The sequence below is a fragment of the Rhinoraja longicauda genome, chromosome 20 (genome assembly GCF_053455715.1).
Source record: "Rhinoraja longicauda isolate Sanriku21f chromosome 20, sRhiLon1.1, whole genome shotgun sequence".
Classification (NCBI taxonomy): Eukaryota; Metazoa; Chordata; class Chondrichthyes; order Rajiformes; family Arhynchobatidae; genus Rhinoraja; species Rhinoraja longicauda.
The window spans coordinates 29,212,439-29,231,728 of NC_135972.1; the positions used below are offsets into that span (position 1 = coordinate 29,212,439).

Consider the following 19,290-nt stretch of genomic DNA (forward strand, 5'->3'; position numbering starts at 1 on the left):
AGGGTAAAGTTTAGTTTAGTTTAGAGACACAGTGTAGAAACAGTCCCTTCGGCCCACTGTTCATGCCGACTAACAATCATCCATACACTAGTTCTGTTATATACCAGTTTAGCATTCTATGCGCTAGGGGAAATTTACAGAAGCCAATTAACCGACAAACCTGCACGTCTTTGGAATGTTGGAGGAAACCATAGTTCCCTGAGAAAACCTATGCGGTCACAGGAAGCGTGTACAAACTGCGTCTACACAGCACCCGTAGTTAGGATCTGGCGCTGCTAGGCAGCAACGCTATTGTGCCCCCCTTTGTAGGTTAATTGGCTTCTGTAAATTATCCCTTGTGCATGAGATAGAATTAGTGTACAGGTGATCACTGGTTGACTTGGTGGGCCAAAGGGCCTGTTTCCACACTATATTTCTATACTAAACTAAAATCTTTACTTTTAAAATGGAGCTTTTAAACTAAAATCTAGATATTCTTTAAGAAGAAAATCAATACCTAGAAATAAAAAGTTTACTTTAATTTCCATGTGTCTTTTTCAAAATTTACAATACAATACAATACAATACAATATATCTTTATTGTCATTGTACAGGGGTACAACGAGATTGGGAATGCACCTCCCATACGATGGAATAATTTAATTAGCTAGTCAGTATTACTTTAAACAACCCAATGAAACAAATTGTAACAGTTTTAAAACAGAATAGATTTAAAGGGTTAGGTTAGGTCCCCAACCTAACCCTTTGTTTTCTTACACTTCATCGTGCCTCACCATTTCCAAATGAGGGGATGAATGGAGCATCGGCAATAAGATTTTATAAACACTGTTCATTAGTCTCTGCTGGGAAGTGTTCGAGATGACGTGAGCACTTTGATGACCTTCAATCTATTTTTCCTAACTATGAAGTATTTAACTTTCCCTTGGATTTTCCCAGACAGGTTGGGTGTGGGAGATATTTTTCAATGAACCAGAGCCATGACTGGGAGTCTGGTCCTCTTTGTGCATGCTAATTTCTTCCCATTAAGCAACGTTAATAATTGTATTAATCACTCTTCACAGTTTCACCTACTCCTTCACTATTACCAAATCCTGCAAAGTTGACAAAGTGACCAACTTCTGGAATTTAATGGCCGAAGCACATAAACATGCCAGAAAATTAAATTGTGAGTATACAGAGTATGGAACAGTGTAGCACAGCAACAGGGTTAAACGAATCTCTTCTGCCTGCATGTGACCCACATCCACCCATTCCCTGTATATCTATGCGCCTGTCCAAAAGCCTCTTAAATGCTTCTATCATATCAGCTTCCATCTTTTTTTTTTTTTTTTTTTTTTTTTTTTTTTTTTTTTTTATATCAAAAAAATACTTTATTCAAGTTTTAAATATCATTTACAAACCATCATTTTTAAACAAACCCATCCGACATTTCCGGAGGTTACATATTCAATACAGGCATTTACTTAGACATTTACATACATTTACATACATATCCCTTATTTGGAGGGGCGTCTCTCTCCACCACACCCTGCCCCCCATGTCCAGCAGCGGAAGGACCCTAGACTGTGGTCCTCCCCCACAGGGCCTTGGCGTTGGCTGCACCAAGCTTCAGAGCGTCCCTCAGCACGTACTCCTGCAGTCTGCAGTGGGCCAGTCGGCAACATTCCTTGACGGACAGCTCGCTCCGCTGGGAGGTCAACAAGGATCGGGCAGACCAAAGAGCGTCTTTCACCGAGTTGATGACCTTCCAGCAGCACTCGATGTCAGTCTCGGAATGCGTCCCTGGGAACAGTCCGTAGAGCACAGAGTCCTCTGTGACGGAGCTGCTCGGAATGAATCGTGACAGGGACCCCTGCAGACCTCTCCAGACTCGCCTGGCAAATCCACACTCTTTGAAGAGGTGGGCCACCGTTTCCTCTCCGTAGCAGCCGTCCCGAGGGCAGCGTGCGCTGGTAGTGAGGTTCCGGCGGTGCAGGAAGGATCTGACTGGGAGGGCTCCCCTCACCGCCAGCCAAGCCAGGTCTTGGTGCTTGTTGGTGAGTACTGGCGATGAGGCATTTTGCCAGACAAGCTGGGCTGTCCGTTCTGGGAACCACGCCACAGGATCCATGGAGTCATTCCCCTGCAGTGCCTGCAGGACGTTCCGTGCTGACCACTGCCCGATGGACTTGTGGTCAAAGGTGTTGGTCCGGAAGAACCTGTCCACAAACGACAGATGGTTCGGCAATGTCCAGCTGACTGGCACATTGCGTGGCATCTGCGCCAGGCCCATCCTTCGCAACACCGGGGACAGGTAGAACCTCAGCAGGTAGTGGCACTTGGTGCCCACGTGCCTTGGCTCTATGCTCCGCCTGATGCAGCCACACACGAAAGTGGCCATCAGAATGAGGGCGACGTTGGGCACGTCTTTACCCCCGTTGTCTGCCGACTTGTGCATTGTGGCTCGTCGCACCCGGTCCATCACCGACCCCCAGATGAAGCGGAAGACGGCCCGGGTGATCCCCTTGGCGTGGGAGGGAGGGACGGGCCACACTTGCGCCAAGTACAGCAGCCCCGAGAGCACCTCACACCTGATGACCAGGTTTTTCCCCGTGATGGAGAGGGAGCGCTGCTTCCACAGCTCCAGCTTCTTCCCCACCTTGGCTATCCGCTCCAGCCAATTTTTGTCACATGCCTCAGCCTTCCCGAACCAGATCCCCAGCACCTTCAGGAAGTCAGGCTTGATGGTGAAGGGGATGGAAGATCGGTCGGGCCAGTTGCCAAAGAGCATGGCCTCGCTCTTCCTGCGGTTTACCCTGGCCCCCGTGGCCAACTCAAACTGGTCGCAGACGCTGATCAGTCTGCGGACCGACCCTGGGTCCGAGCAGAAGACGGCGACATCGTCCATGTACAGGGAGGCCTTGACCTGAGTGCCCCCACTGCCTGGCAATGTCACTCCTCTTATGCTCGCATCCTTCCTGATGGATTCGGCAAAGGGTTCAATGCAACAGACGAACAAGACAGGGGAAAGAGGGCAACCCTGCCTGACTCCAGACCTGACGGGGAAGCTGTCTGATTCCCACCCATTAATTTGGACTGCACTACAGATCTCGGAGTAGAGCAGTTGTATCCACTTCCTGATTCCCTCCCCAAAGCCCATTTTGGAGAGCACGTCCCTCATGTACGTGTGCGATATCCTGTCGAAGGCCTTCTCCTGGTCCAAGCTGACCAGGCAGGCATCCACCCGTCTGTCCTGCACGTAGGCAATGGTATCTCTCAGCAGCACCAGGCTGTCTGAGATTTTCCTGCCAGGTACAGCACAGGTTTGGTCCGGGTGGATCACCTGTCCCAGAGCAGACTTGACCCGGTTGGCGATGGCCTTAGACAGGATCTTGTAGTCTACATTCAACAATGTGATGGGTCTCCAATTCCTTAAGTCATTCATCTCCCCCTTCTGCTTGTAGATCAGGGTGATGTTGCCCTTCCTCATAGAGTCTGACATGCTGCCGGCTAGAAGTATATCGTTGTACACTTCCAGCAGGTCCGGGCCCACCCAGTCCCACAGAGCCGAGTACAACTCTGCCGGTAAGCCATCGCCTCCGGGAGTTTTACTCGAGTCAAAGGAACGGATGGAGCCAGTCAGCTCCTCCAGGGTCAGTGGTTGGTCCAGACTCTCCCGCTTGCTGTCGTCCAAGACTTCCGTGATGGAGGACAGGAAGTTCTGGGAGGCGGTGCTGTCTGTGTTCTTTACATCGTACAGATCCTTATAAAAGGATCTGCAGATCTTGAGCATGTCTGACTGCGAGGATGTTACCGAGCCGTCCTCCTCCCTAAGGCTTTTGATCACAGAGCTCCCCCTGTGAACCTTATGGAAGAAGTAACGTGAGCACGTCTCATCCTGCTCAACATGGCGGACCCTGGACCGGAAGATGATCTTGGAGGATTCAGAGGTAAAGTGCCGAGCTTGCCGGCCCTTCAACTCTCTCAGTTCCTCCCTCACATCCACCCCTCTCCTCTGCAGAAGGAGTAGCTGCTGCAAATCTGTCTGGAGTTGACACAGTTCCCTCTTACCCTGTCTTGCTCTCTGAACACCTTTGGAGACGAAGAACTTCTTGATGTTCTCCTTTGTTGCCTCCCACCAGAGTGTCGCGGAGTCAAAGAGGGGCCTCACAGTTCTCCAACATGCGTAGTCCCTCTTTAGCTCCTCAACGCTCTCCGGGGTCAACAGCTCCACGTTTAACTTCCACGTCCCTCTGCCCGCCTTCCGGTCCTCCTGTAGGTGACAGGTGGCCTGAAGGAGGCAGTGGTCAGAGAAGAACACCGGCGCGAGGTCGGTGTGTCTGACCGTGACGGCCTTCGATGTGAAGAGGAAGTCTATCCGGGACTGGGCTGAACCGTTCGGTCCTGACCAGGTGAACCGCCGCTGGGCTCCGCCTGCAGGGTCACTGAAGGCGTCGCGCAGCTTTGCATCTTTGACCGTCTCCACCAGGAGTTTGGAGGTGCCGTCCAGTCTGTGGTTGGCACTGCCGGATCGTCCAGCCGCATCGATGATGCAGTTGAAGTCACCGGCCAGAACGAGCGGTCTAGACGTGGCCAGCAGCGGTGGGAGCTGCTGGAGAACGGCCAACCGCTCGCTCCGCCTGGGTGAGGCATACACATTAATCAGCCGGAGCGGAGAACCACGGTACATTACATCCACCACCAAGAGACGCCCCCCCACCACCTCCCTTACCTCAGTGATGGTGAAGCCCCCTCCCCGCAGCAAGATCCCCAGACCGGACGCTCGACAATCATTGCCCCCCGACCATACCGACAGTCCGTGGGGCCACCATCGCGACCACCTCCGATAGCAGCGAAGGTGTGGCAGCCCGCACTCCTGTAAAAAAGTCACATCCGCCTTTACCTTGGCCAGGTACTGCAAGGCGGATACACATCGCGCAGTGCTCTTCACACTGCGCACGTTTAAGGATGCCAGTTTCAGCTCCATTGTCCTTTATTGTCCCAGGCGATCCTCCCGCATGCCAATCATCTGGCTCAGTTCCTGCACATTTCTGTCGCACAGGTAATGGTACATGTTGGTGGCTTCCTCCGCACAGGGTGTGTTTTCTGGCGAGGCCACTGCGCTGCTCCCAGTTTCCTGGAGCTGGGGACCATTTGCCACTGCACTGCTCCCGGTCTCCCGGAGCTGGGGCCCATTGGCCACTGCACTGCTCCCGGTCTCCCGGAGCTGGGGCCCATTGGCCATTGTGCCGCTCCCGGTCTCCCGGAGCAGGGGCCCATTGGCCGTTGTGCCGCTCCCGGTCTCCCGGAGCAGGGGCCCATTGGCCGTTGTGCCGCTCACGGTCTCCCGGAGCTGGGGCCCATTGGCCATTGTGCCGCTCACGGTCTCCCGGAGCAGGGGCCCATTGGCCGTTGTGCCGCTCACGGTCTCCTGGGGCTGGGGCCCATTGGCACTGCTCCCAGTCTCCTGGGGCTGGGGGGCAACAGACACGTTCTTTTTCTTACCTTCCTCCTCCCCCGTTTCCTTCCTCTGCCTCTGCCTCCGTTGTCGGCCCTTCCCGGTCGTCTCATCCTCCGATGCGGAGAGGCTGCTGGCCTCGTCCTGGGAGAGGACTCTTTTTTGGGACTTGCTTGCCCCCTCCGCCTTTTTCTCCGTGCGCACAGCCTTCAATGTTTTCCTCGACTGTACCACCTTCCATTCCTCCTCTTCCTGTTCCCCCTCTTCCATCGACTCACCCTCGTGGGGAGGGGCCTGGGGGGCTCTGTCCTGCGGTTTGGGGCTCCTGGTGGTCGCGCTGTCATCGCCCTTGCTCTCCTTTCCTTTTTGGGCTTTTTCAGTGGTAGGAGGCGTCTCGTCCACCCTGGGGGTGCTGGCAGCGGCCCCTCTTATCGCCTGTGCATAAGTGCTTGCTCTTTTAGGGCAGGCCCTGTAAAGGTGGCCTGCCTCCCCACACAGGTTGCAGCTCTTACTCTCTTTACAATCCCTTGTCTCGTGGCCTTCTAACTTGCAGTTTCTGCAGACGACTGTCCTGCATTCTGCCGCCACGTGCCCAGGTTTGTTGCATTTCCTGCACACCCTGGGCTGCCCCACGTACGTCATGTAGCCCCGGTTCCCTCCGATAGCGAACACCGAGGGAGGGTGGACAATGAATCCCTTCCCGTCCACCCTCAGCTTCACTTTTACCTGCCTCTTGCTCGTCCAGATCCCGAACAAGTCCTTGATGTCCACGCAGTTCCCGGCCCCTTCGACGTAGCGCGCAAGGAAGGTGAGGACATCCACGACGGGCACATGTGGGTTAAACATGTGCACCGTGATCATCCGTTCCCTCTGGGTGGGGAGGGTGAAGAGCGGCTGCACCTTCAGGAGCGACAGCGGGGCTTCATCCCCCTTCTCCCGGAAGTCCTGCAGTAACTTCTGCCATCCCGCCGGGTTCTGGAAGGTAACGTCGAAGTATCCGTTACCTGGGAAGTCCTGGAGGCAGAAGATGTCCCCGGCCTTGAATCCACAGGCCTCCAGCAGCACCTTCTTGATGAAGAGATCCCTTGAGAAAGGGTTCCCCTCCTTGAGGTCCTTCACCGATACTCGCAGGGTATTCCGAATACCCTGCCCTCCAGCTCCACTTGCTACTGCCATCCCACCTGGATAAGGGTGTTAGGTTGGTTACCCAACCAGCATGGATCCACCCCTAAACCAGACACGTGCTCCTGACCTCCGCTCCTCGTCGATGACCCAATGCAAATACTGCTCTTATACTTACCCTGTTCTAATAAGAACATTAAGATTGTGCCAGAACAGATACTACACTTGATCTTAGCCAAAAGGCCGAGATGCCTGCTTGCGTTTCTTGCAGGTTTTCTTCTAGCTTCAGCTTCTTCTTCCAGTATTTCTTCTTGAGAAGAACAGATACTACACTTGATCTTAGCCAAAAGGCCGAGAAGCTCAGCTTCCATCGCCACTGCTGGAAGCACATTCCAGGCCCTCACCTGTGTCAAAATCTTGTCCCACACATGTCTTTTATATTTTGCCCCTCTCACTTTAAAGCTACACCTTTGAGTCTTTGACATGTCCACCCTGGGATAAGGTTCTGTCACCCCAGCCCATCTGTGCCTCACATCATTTATAATTTAAAATACTTCTATCAGGTCTCCCCTCAACCTCTGATGCTCCAAAGAAACTAACTTAAGTTTATCTAATACAGCCGCAGTGGATTGGCTAAGCAAACAAATATCCGGTTTCATCAACTATTTATAAACACAAACACTCGTTTTGATGGGTAATTCGCAGAATTGTTTTATAGTGACATACTTCCGAATTTTGATGAAATAAGAGTTAAAATGTATTAGATCAAATTAGTCATTGATCGAGAATGTAAAGGACTAACCATTAGAGCCCTCTGAACTGCTCAAATTAAACTTGTCCAGTCTGTTTACACAGCTCAATAAATTCCTGCTAACTACCAAACCTAAATCACTGAGATATCTCCTCATTCAGATTAGGAAAAGTACAAACTTGCTTATTTAGAATCAACAAAAGAAGATCTTGCATTTATATTCTAAATCCTTTCAGGATTTATCAAAGTGCTTTACAGCAAATATTTTGAAGGATTTAGAACTGAAGGATTTAAACTGAAGGATAAAATACATTGAAAGAGAGAGAGAGAGACACAGATATATACTCAAACATTGTCTTAGGCACTATTAGGCCTTCAGTAATTTTGGGAAACCCTCCCCAGACCTAAAAGATCTTGAGAAAGGTGAGGTGAGATGTGCCACCTAAAATAACACTCATTTCTCTTTGTTCCTCTTCGTCTGTTGCAACAGCACCGATGGTTTAACTTCTCAAAGTATATTTCTGCTATTCATTCATTCATCACCCAACATTTCTCCTCGGCAGTGTTTCACAGACCTGTTACTATGTTGCTTCCATTCCCTACACATCAAATGCTCAGCATTTTCTCACATCAGTCCCAGGAACGCACCGTCCACCAGCCCCTGCATGTGCTAAACTATCGCCCCCAATTTTTCCAACCTACAGCAACCCCCCCCCACTCTCCGGTAATCTTTCTCTTGCTCGAAATGCAGTGGCACATCTGGTACAACTGTTGTCTCACCGCGCCGGAGACCCCGGTTCAATCCTGACCTCGGATGCCGTGAGGTGTGTGCATGTTCTCCCTGTGACCTCCAGGTGCTCCGGTTACCTCCTATTTCCCAGAGAGGTTTGGAGGTTAAATGGCTGCTGTAAAATGTCCCTAGTGTGTAGGGAGTGAAAGCAAATGTGGTATAATATAGAACTAGTGTGAACTTTTTTTGAGTTTTCGATGGTCGGCATGGACAGTAGGCCAAAGGGCCTGTTTAATTGCAGTATCGTTCAATCCACAAAAAAACATAATTAAGAATATTTGAACACAAATTTAATCAATTGTGATATATTTAAGAAAAGATCCTTTCATACTTTGCACAAGAGAGTGCGAGGAGAATATAAATAGGAAAAAAAATTACATTAGTAATACTTGATAAAAATAAAATGAAAATAGAATTTATTCAATGAATGATTAGGATTAACGACGTAAAAACTAGGGGCACAAGTAACACATATTATTTAGCCAATAAATTTACATTTTAATTCATTATCAGAACACAATTCCTGGGATGGCGGGAATGACGTATGATGAAAGAGTGGGTCGACTGGGCTTATATTTGCTGGAATTTTGAAGGATGAGAGGGGATCTTATAGAAACATATAAAATTCTTAGAGGATTGGTCAGAGTAGATGCAGGAAAAATGTTCCCGATGTTGGGGGTGTCCAGAACCAGGGGTCACAGTGTAAGAATAAAGGGTAGGCCATTTAGGACTGAGATGAGGAAAAACATTTTCACCCAGAGAATTGTGAATCTGTGGAATTCTCTGCCACAGAAGGCAGTGGAGGCCAATTCACTGGATGTTTTCAAGAGAGAGTTAGATTAGCTCTTCGGGTTGAATCAAGGGATATGGGGAAAAAGCCAGAACAGGGTACTGATTGTGGATGATCAGCCATGATCATATTGAATGGCGGTGCTGGCTTGAAGGGCCAAATGACCTACTCTTGCACCTATTTTCCATGTTTCTATGTTTCTGTTTTTCTATGTTTCTCCCACTTACACATTAAAGTAGATGAAACCAATCATAGCTCCTCAATGCAACAATTCAAAGCAGCAGATTGGCACAAAGAAACAGCAGTAGAATTGCTGCCTTACAGCGTCAAAGACCCAGGTTCGATCCTGACTATGGGTGCTGTCTGTACGGAATTTGTACGTTCTCCCCGTGAACTCATAGGTTTACTCCAAGTGCTCCGGTTTCCTCCCACATTCCAAAGACATGCAGGTTTGTAGGTTCATTGACTTCTGTAAATTGTCCCTGGAAGTTAGGATAGAACTAGTGTATGGGTCATCACTGGTCAGCGTGGACTCGATGGGCTGAATGGCCTGTTCCATGCTGTATCTCTAAACTAAACTTTGGAAGAAGTTTTAAACTTGTCAAAGGCAAATGTTCAACTGGTATTATGTGGAGAACATCAGTACTTCCAATACCATGACTGAGGTTCACTAGGAAACGTTTATTGCTGCTATCATACAGCCTTTCCTTCAACTGCTGGCAATGCTGGACTTTACTGATTTAGCAAAAATGACAAAGGCCCTAGAGTAAGTCCATTTATGAAGTACGTTTGAACTGCGTGACAGAAATGGTTTGTGGAAACAAAGAGGAATGGAATGCCAGCAACAAGTTCAGGTCAGGAATATTTGTGCAGATAAAAGACATAAAATGCTCAGCAGGTCAGGCAGCATCTCTGGAAAACATGGATAGGTTTTGTCCTGCCCCTCATCTCTTCCAACTTTCAATCCCCCCCCCCACCCCCCCAATACCCCTTAGTCACAATCGTTCTGTAAAAGAGTTCCCACCCGAAACATTATCTATCCATGTTTGGACATGGATCCTATCCACCCATGGATAGGACAGGTTTAGAGGGATATGAGCCAAACACAGGCAGGTGGGACTAGTGTAGATGGGACATGTTGGCCAGTGTGGGCATTAGGCCAAAGGGCCTGTTTCCATGCTGTAAGACCCTATGACTCTATTTCCCCCAGAGATGCTGCCTGACCTGCTCACTTACTCCTATGAACTATCTCTGCACCGATGGCAATGTTAAGGGCACAGATATTTAATTTTGCAAGCACGACCTAGATTGTTTGAATTCCTATATTTACAGATTTTGCAATCAATATTCTGGTTTAACAAGGTGGTATAGATGAGGCACTTTTGGACATTTGGTTCATGTAACTCTTGACCTCAACATAGAATGGAATAAACTTCTACTTACCGTGGGGCAGCAGGTCGGAAAGAGAAATCAGAAGGGAGGATGGACGAGGTAGGATGTGGGGACTGGTGGTCAGTGGGCAGTTGAATGCCTACTGCTGGCTTGTTATCTCTGTCAAAACTGCATTGAATTGCTTGGAAAACCCAGATGCAGGAAGCAGCAGGGACGACAGATTAATATTAATTTTTTTTAAACATGACATATAGAGCATTTTGCATTTAACCTTTATATCAACTGTTAAGTCAGTTGTTGTGCAGCTGCTGTTCATAATCGGGAAAAGGCGGGTGTGCATTCCTCATTTCACACCATTCCCTATTTGAATGGTTATTTTTATATTTTTGTTGCCAGATTCTTGCCTTCCTCTCCAGAAGCTGCTGACTCATACCAGGGTATGGTTTAACAGGCAACTGTTACCTGTCTAATTGACCACTATTCATCTCCTACCCTCATAAAGCTGCTTAATGAGTGTTGCCTAGCTTCCAATTATTTGTGGCAGCTAAACAGAAAACTCAAATCCCATATTTACCTGACATTTATCCTGTCTATTTTTCAGCTGCGATCATGAGCAGGCCATCTCGAGTGGGTTGGAGCTGGCCCTAAATGTGTTCTGTTACGCAAACAGCATAAATCAGTGCGGGGTTGGGGAATGACAAGTTTGGAGCATGTGGGTGGGAGATTGCCAGAGGTGATGAGATTGGTAACGGGCTGAGAGATGTTGGTTTGGTGTTCGTCTGTGGGGTCACGGGGTCAAGTGATAGGCATGAGGAGGTGTCCGAGAGCTGGCGCTTGGTCTCAGCACATTAGAGGTCAGCCTGCCAGACTACAACAGCACATTAGAGATCAGCCTGCCAGACTACAACAGCACCTCCCTTGTCAGCGAGGTTTGATAACAATGTTGGGATTGTTACTGAGTGAGTAGAGGGCTGTGCGTTCAGAGGGGGTGAGAATTTGGAGTGGGCAAGGGGAGTGGGGAAGTCAAGGTGCTTGATATTCCTCTCAGCAATTGGAAGTAAAAAGGTGTAGAGAGGGTAGAAGGCAAGCAGGAGGTGTCCAAGAGGAGAAGGAGTGTTGGAAACAGAGGAAGGGGGTGATCACTGGGAGACAAGGACTCCTTGCCAGAGCAAAAGGCCTGGAGTTGGAGGTGACGTAAGAGCTCCACAGTGTGGCAGGCCCAGAACTCATTGAGGTGTGGGCGTAGGGGTACAAAGAGTTTGAGGAGAACAGACGGGGAAAAGGTTGGGGGTTCGGGTAAGGTTTCGTGGAGGGAGGATAGGAGTTCAAAGGGGATGCATTAGGGACACTAGAGTATTGGTATTAGGTAAACTAATGTGATTAAAACCCCCTACCCCAGCTAGCTTTAAACTAAATGACTATGCCAGCCAGCGACTGACTAAATATAACTAACTATATCCTAGGGATCTTCCAAAAATTCTCAGTTTCTGGAGAAATGCACAGGAATTGGAAAACTTCCAATGTCACATCCCTATCTCATCACAGCTTGGTTTGGGAACAGCTCCATCCAAGACCGCAAGAAATTGCAGCGAATTGTAGACGCAGAGCAGACCATCACCACAAACCAACCTCCCTCCCTTCCATTGATTCCATTTACACCTCCCCTGCCCCGGCAAGGCCAGCAGCATAATCAAAGATGAGTCACTCCCTCTTCTCCCCTCTCCCATCAAGCAAAAGGTAAGCATACATCAGGCATGAGGTACAGAAGTGCCCACCTCCAGATTCACGGACTTTCTTCCCAGCTGTTATCAGGCAACTGAACCATCCTACCACAACGAGAGAGCAGTCCTCAACTACAATCTACCTCAGACTATCTTTGATCAGGCCTTACTGGCTTTGCACTGCACTTAACGTTATTCCCTTATCATGTATCTGTACACTGTGAATGGCTCGATTGTAATCATATATTGTCTTTCCGCTGGCTGGTTAGCATGCAGCAAAAGCTTTTCCCTGTACCTCGGTACACACAACAATAAACTAAACTGAACTGAACTATCTAAAAAATAGAGCAGAAATCAGGTAACTCTAGGCCAATCAGCCTAACATCTATTGCTGGGCAAATGTTAGAATCAATTTTTGAGAAAGTAATAGCAACATATGTGATAAATAATATTCTAATCAATCAGAAACATGAATAGGGAATCACGCCTGACAAATTAATTAGTCTATGAGGAAACATCGACCAGAAAGGAAGGAGGGAACTGAGGAATGTGTTTATGGTAATAATTTGGTTATTGGCAGGCATTCATCAGCTGAACTTAATCGTAGATAAGAATAGATGTTCCCTTGGCACTTGTTTCTGGCATGGCGCCATGTATATACTTCACACCGTACCATATGTAGACCTTAGAGTTATATTGTATAAGCTTAACAAATGGCCCAGAGTTTCCAGGCTATTGCTAGCAACTCCATGACTCCATCAAGCCATGGTCAACTGTAGAAGTCTCAAACTTACTCAGCAGTAAGTCATAGACATTAATATGTTCTGCTGCTGTACTCCCCCTGAGGTCATGCAGTCAACCTCCCCCTTGCTAGGATTCCTTGGCATTTACACTGTGGAAATGGCTCTTGGATCCCACACAAGGTTAGACTTGCCGAGTTAATTTCCACAAAGAAAGGAAAGAGCACAAGTTCCTGTTTCTTTTCATACTTTGTCTTTTGTTTCATGTGTTTAATTACACGCAAATTTTTATTAATCTAAAAATTGCAACATTTAAAAAAAATGCATTATTTCACTTTAAAGTTTTTAAATGATGACAAATATTTGGTAGACTTTGGTGGAGTTGCTTCCTTACAGCACCAGAGACCCAGGTACGATCCTGACAAAGGGGGCTGTCTGTACAGAGTTTGTACATTTTTCCTGTGACCACATGGGCTTTCCCAGGGTGCTCAGGATTCCTCCCACATTCCAATGTTATGTAGGTCTGTACGTTAATTGTCTTCTGTAAATTGTCCCCAGTGTGTAAGATAGAACTTGTGTATGGGTGATCATTGGTTGGTGCGGACTCACTGGGCCTAAGTGCATTTTTCCACACTGTATCACTAAACTAAACTAAACTAAACAAAAAAAATCCTGATATTCAGAAACATTTAAAATCCCCATCTGCATTGACAGCTGACAAACATGAAACCAGTGCATCATGGGCTATCAAAGGGTTTTAGGAAATTTGGACAAATGTCTTTTCAGTGCACCTTCGGAGGTCCTGGCATGGCCTAAGGCCCATTGATGGAGTCCAGGATGTTTGGGCCAGGATGTTTCAGGATGGCAAGATCAGCACTCCATCTCCGCACCTGGTAGGTTCAAGAGGTGAAGCCAATTGTTGACGTGGTAGATGCATGATAGTGAAATCTGAACCCATATGTTACATGCTCAAAAGAATATAATATATTCTGTTATATCTATACTCTGCCATTATGTGTGGTCCAGTGAATATTTTAAATCCTCAATTGGTCATGGCAATCAGCACTATTAATGATAATTTGAAGGTGGATGCCACCAAAATGAATTTCAGGGTGGAAACACAAGCACTTGTGTCATCACTGAAGGAAGAAGGATGAAAGGAAAAAAAAGACAAGTATTGGATCTTTGACAAAGGTCTTAGACAAAAAGACAAAGAAGTGGATCAGGCAGCAACTCTGGAGAACATGCATAGGTGATGTTTCAGGTCGGGACCCTTCTTCATACTGATTGTGGTAGTGGTGGGGGGGGGAGAGAGCTGGAAAGGATGAGGGGCAAGCAAAGCCTGGTGCGTTACAGGTGGATATTGGTGAGGGGAGGTGGGTTTGATAACATTGTTGTAGAGCAGGTGAGCAGCAGGAATGCAGGAATCTCAGAGGGGGAGTAGGGAGAGAGGGTCTGACAGACCTCGTGGGGGAGAGGAGCAGAATTATGGATGGTGACCTTCATTTCGCCAGCAGGCAAGAAACGCAGAAAAAATAGAACAATCTATGAGAATTGACCATGGACCCGTTGGGCCCAAACCTCTCTTGCATTGGTGCAGCACCCTCTCCTCTCCCCCTTCCCCCTCCCCCTCCCCACCCCCCTACCCTCTCCCTCCCCTCCCACTCCCCTCTCACCCCTCCCCCTCCCCTCCCTACCCCCTCCCCTCTCCTCCCCTATCTCCCCCTCCCCCTTCCCTCCCTCCCTCCTCCCTCCCTCCTCTCCTCACCTTCCCCCTATAGTATATAGATGAATCAAAATTTAAAGAACAGAATGAAAAGCAGAAAAGTAAACAGCTTCAGGAAACTGTGAACTTATGACATAACAAAGAGAAGGAATTTCGTAAATTAAAACCTACAGTAATCAGACTGAAATCCAAACAAAGTTGCTAAAATGCAACTTCAGATAGTAAAGATGTCTGGTGTCGTGACAGGTCATTGAATTTGACTCCAGCTGTTTAAATGTTCTTTATCCTTGTGATGTTATCAACATTATAAAAATGTGCAAGAGTTGTATTCATTTGACACATTGTTTGGATACTCAAGTGCTTTGTATTACAAGCTGTGAAATATCTTTTCCATATCTAATATATCTGTTGGACTTGACATTCTCCCACTATAGTTTGAAACTTAACTACAGTCTCTGGGTACTTCCCAATCACCAGTACAATTATTCTATTAGGCTTAATAACCACGCTTACTAATAGCATGATTTAAACACATCCACTTCTCTGGGGATTAATTATTTTAGGTAACAATGCTGCTGACGTAGATTGGCAGAACGTTTATCCTGGTGACACAGCTGCCCAATAACAAAGCAAACATTTCTCAGTCGTTTAGCCAACTTTACACTGATCATGTCACGCATACAGCTCTCCTTAAATTCCTGATCAGAAGTGCTTTATATTGTTTGTATTTTATTTTCCCCATTGTGTTTTGTTTTAGTTTCGGGGTCTGAGGAACAAAATTGCTCGCCTTTTAAGCAAGAAGAGAAAAGTTCAGAGTCCACCAAAAACAATCTTCAATTAATAAAAGATAAATCTGCAAAGCTATTTGGGTGGCTATTTGGGTTCGATTCTGACCAGGGGAGTTTGTATGTTCTCCCTGTGACCGTGTGGGTTTCCTCAGGGTGCTCCAGTTTCCTCCCACATTCCAATGATGCGCAGATTTGTAGGTTGATTGGCCCCTGTAAACTGTCCCTACTGTGTAGGATAGGATTAGTGTATGGGTGATTGCTGGTCGGCACGGACTCGGCGGGCCGAAGGGGCCTGTTTCCACGCTGTATCTCTGAAACTAAAGCTAAAAACTAAAAACAAACCAAAAAAAAACATAAATAGGATACCAACACAGGTAGATTTCGATGTACTCATCTGACACTGATTATATTGTCAGTCTGGTTAGTTTGGAGAAATGTTGAATGTAAATATGATGATTTACAATTTTAAACAGTGCATTATGTGAGCATGTGAAAAAATGCATCTTTGATGATAAATGCACAAAGTGATCAAGTCGAACTGGTTGTGCCTGGAATCACGACCTGCATTTCCCAGGCCTGAAGGACCAGGCAAACCAACCTACACCAGAGAACCCTCTCATAAGACTGAGTGGCTACAGGAGGTGAGTGGGCTACAAGCTACATATCCTGGAGTCCAGACTCCAGAATGTCTTTCAACCGCTCAGTTTTTAAATTGTCCGCAACAATTGAAAAATATTTTCATAATAAAACTGTAAACATTTGAAAAATAAAATTAAAAGACTAAAACAAATATATGTAATTACAAAGAACTAACTCAATCATTAACATGCATGTGCCTTCGTGTGTAGGCTTTCAGATGCCATTCAAATGAATGGGAATGTCTTAATTACCATGTTCGTCCATGGTGTAAAGCTGAGGGGTTCTATTCAAAGTGTGTAGGGCCTCTCTCCTCAGAGCATTGTTGCTGCTCCAGTGGGTTGAGTCCAGTAGGGGCAGGGAAGCCAGATGCACCAGGATTTGTCCTTCAACTTGTCTTGGACCTCCTCTCTAGGCCGAGTGTGCATTGAAGTCCATGCCCGATTGGCGACACAGCCTGGCTGTTCCACCAGTCAATGTGCTTTGGCCCGATGGTCGTGTCCATCTTTAAGAGTTGCACTGTAATTACTTTACAAATTTGGATCATATTGGAGGGTGCAATTCTCTGCACGGCATAAATGGGACAATGGACCTGAAGATTTGTGCGTCTCTGTCAGTGGGGGCTTAGCTGGTCGTATTCACACTAGGAGCTGTTGGTTCCAAAGCCACTGAGAAGAATGAGCTTAACAAGCAAGGTTCAATGGTTCAATGGTACTCTATTGTCACATGTATCTAGGTAAAGTCAAATTCCTTAAAAAAAAATTACAGTTCAGTAAAACCCATACTATACATAGGCACAATCATACTTAAGTGCAAGAGTGTAGGAATAGTAGATTACACTGAGGCAGACTGCAAGGGTCTCCATGTTTCCAGTGCCATTTTGATATGATAGAATCCATTGTAGTGTAGTGCAGTACTGAAGGAGTGATGCATGGCTGGCTATCCCATCTTTCAATAGAAATATTAAACTGAGTGCTGTTTATTCTCTCAGGTGAACAAGTTTATCTGCAATACCCCAAGAAGAACTGTGCAGTTCTCAGATTGCTAACCATTTTTAGCTTTCAATTAAGTTTGGGAAAATCAGCTAGCTCGTCATTGTCACACTGGTGTTTATGTGCGATTGTCGTGCACAGATTGTCTGCTGTGCTTCCTGCAACACCGTACTGTCTTGGCTTTTAAAGTATTTCACTCCCTATAAGGAGGTTTGGGATATTTAAAGGTTCTGAACGATTTAACTGCAAGTCTTGGGATTTTTGTCTTACTAATGTTTATATACAAGCAAATTTCCTGTCAATCTCACAGATGATGGAGAAATCACCATGGTGTGTGGAGAATTCATGTTCCCTTCCCAGTCATTGAGTCTTGGGGTCATACAGCGTAGCAACAAGTGCTTTGCTTCAACTAGTGCCATTATATTGAGATGGAACATGGTGTGGGTAGAGTTGCTGCCTTACAGCGTCAGAGACCCAGGTACGATCCAGACTACGGATGCTGCCTGTATGGAGTTTGCACGTTCTCCCCATGACTGTATGGGTTTTCTCCGGGAGCTCCGGTTTCCTCCCACACTCCAGAAACATATAGGCTTGTAGGTTAATTGGCTTCGGTAAAAATTGTAAATTGTTCCTAGTATGACAGACAGTGCTAGTGTACGGGGATTGCTGGTCGACTCAGTGGGTCGAAGGACCTGTTTCCGCACTGTATTTCTAAATAAAAGTAAACTAGTCCATGCCGACCTAGTTCCTGTCAAAGCTGGTCCCATTTGCCTGCTTTTAACCCAAGTATCTCTAAACCTTTCTGATCCATGTAACCTGTCCAAATGTCTTTTAAATGTTGTTATTATACTACCTCCTCTGACAGCTCATTCCATGCACGTACCACCCTCAGGATCAGGACCATTCTACTGAGATGGAATACGGTGTGGGTTCCAATAGAAAGCAGCATAAATGATTAAGGAACTTGATTGATTACGTTTCCAGTGTTTTTATTTCTCAGGTATTTGTTTTATCCCCGGTAACACATGTCTCAGAAAATGAGTCAGCACAGCGATAAGTAGGCGTACAGAACACCCATTTGAGTGGTGCTGCTGTAAGCATCTCTCGCTCAATGTCAACAAAACCAAACTACTAATCATTGACGTCAGATAGGGTAAGTCAGGAGACCATGTGCCAGCTTATATTGGTGGGTCTACACATAGAGAGTTAACAGCTTCAAATTACTGGTGTTAATATCTCAGGTGACTTGTCTTGGGCCAGCATGCCATCACAAAGATGTAATCACAATGAAGGGGTGCCAGAGCCTCTATATTCTCAGAAGTATAAAGAGATTCAGCATGTCAATGAATACTGTAATATATTCTGTAGGAAGTATCCTGACTGGTTGTATCATAGCCTGGTACGGCAATTCTAATGCATGGGAAGCCAAGAGCCAATAAAGAGTAGACACCTTAGCGTGCTTCATAGGAAGACACAAAATGCTGGAGTAACTCAGCGGGGCAGGCAGCATCTCAGGAGCGAAGGAATGGGTGACGTATCGGGTCGAGACCTTTCTTCAGACTGAACAGTCTGAAGAGGGGTCTTGACCCGATACGTCACCCATTCCTTCTCTCCTGAGATGCTGCCTGACCCGCTGAGTTACTCCAGCATTTTGTGTCTACCTTCGATTTAAACCAGCATCTGCAGTTTTTTTTCCTACTCAGCCTGGTTCATCACAGGTTCAGCCCCTCCCCCCCACCCCACCATCAAAAGCATCTACGTGAGGTGCTGCCTCAGGAAGGCAACATCTACCATAAACCATTCTGGCCATGTCTTCTTCTCACTGCTATTGTCAGGCAGAAGGAAGTGAAGCCTGAAGACCCACACCACCAGGTTCAGAAACAGCTACTTCCCTACAATCATCAGGTCTTGAATAGACCTGCACAACCCTAATCCTATTTCAGCAACAGAATACCACAGTCCGCCTTCTGTACTACCATGAGCGTGTTTATTGCGATTGCATTTTGCACTAATGTCTTGTTATTTGCAGAAATTTTTCTTTTACTATATTGCAGACTCTACATGTAATTTACATATAATTCACGGGTTTTTGCCGTCTGTCTGCAATCAAGATGTTCATGTTATCTGTACCACATCACACTTGTGCATATGATAATAAGCTCAACTTGACTTGACGATAAATACTCAGGAATATTTACTCTGATGGAAACAAAGCAGGGCTTTTGGATACTACATTCTAGTTTGATATGAGCAAGAATTAAGTATTTTAACCACATTACCCGATTTCAACTCAGGCTCCTTAGCTCAGCATTCATGCGGCAAGGAGCCTTAGGTAAAATATTCTTCTCAGTCTCCCTATTTGGAAAAGAATTGCTGTTCAATGAAGCCAATGTGAGAATCAGGAG

General features: G+C 46.7%; 1 protein-coding gene and 2 pseudogenes across 1 annotated transcript in view; all 3 read right to left on the bottom strand.

Annotated features, from left to right (window-relative positions):
- LOC144603696 (receptor-type tyrosine-protein phosphatase R-like) overlaps positions 1-19,290 on the bottom strand; it is a 202,582-nt gene that overhangs the window by 10,100 nt on the left and 173,192 nt on the right. The window lies entirely within an intron of this gene.
- Positions 6,648-6,814, bottom strand: LOC144603774 (U2 spliceosomal RNA; annotated as a pseudogene).
- Positions 6,827-6,922, bottom strand: LOC144603765 (U2 spliceosomal RNA; annotated as a pseudogene).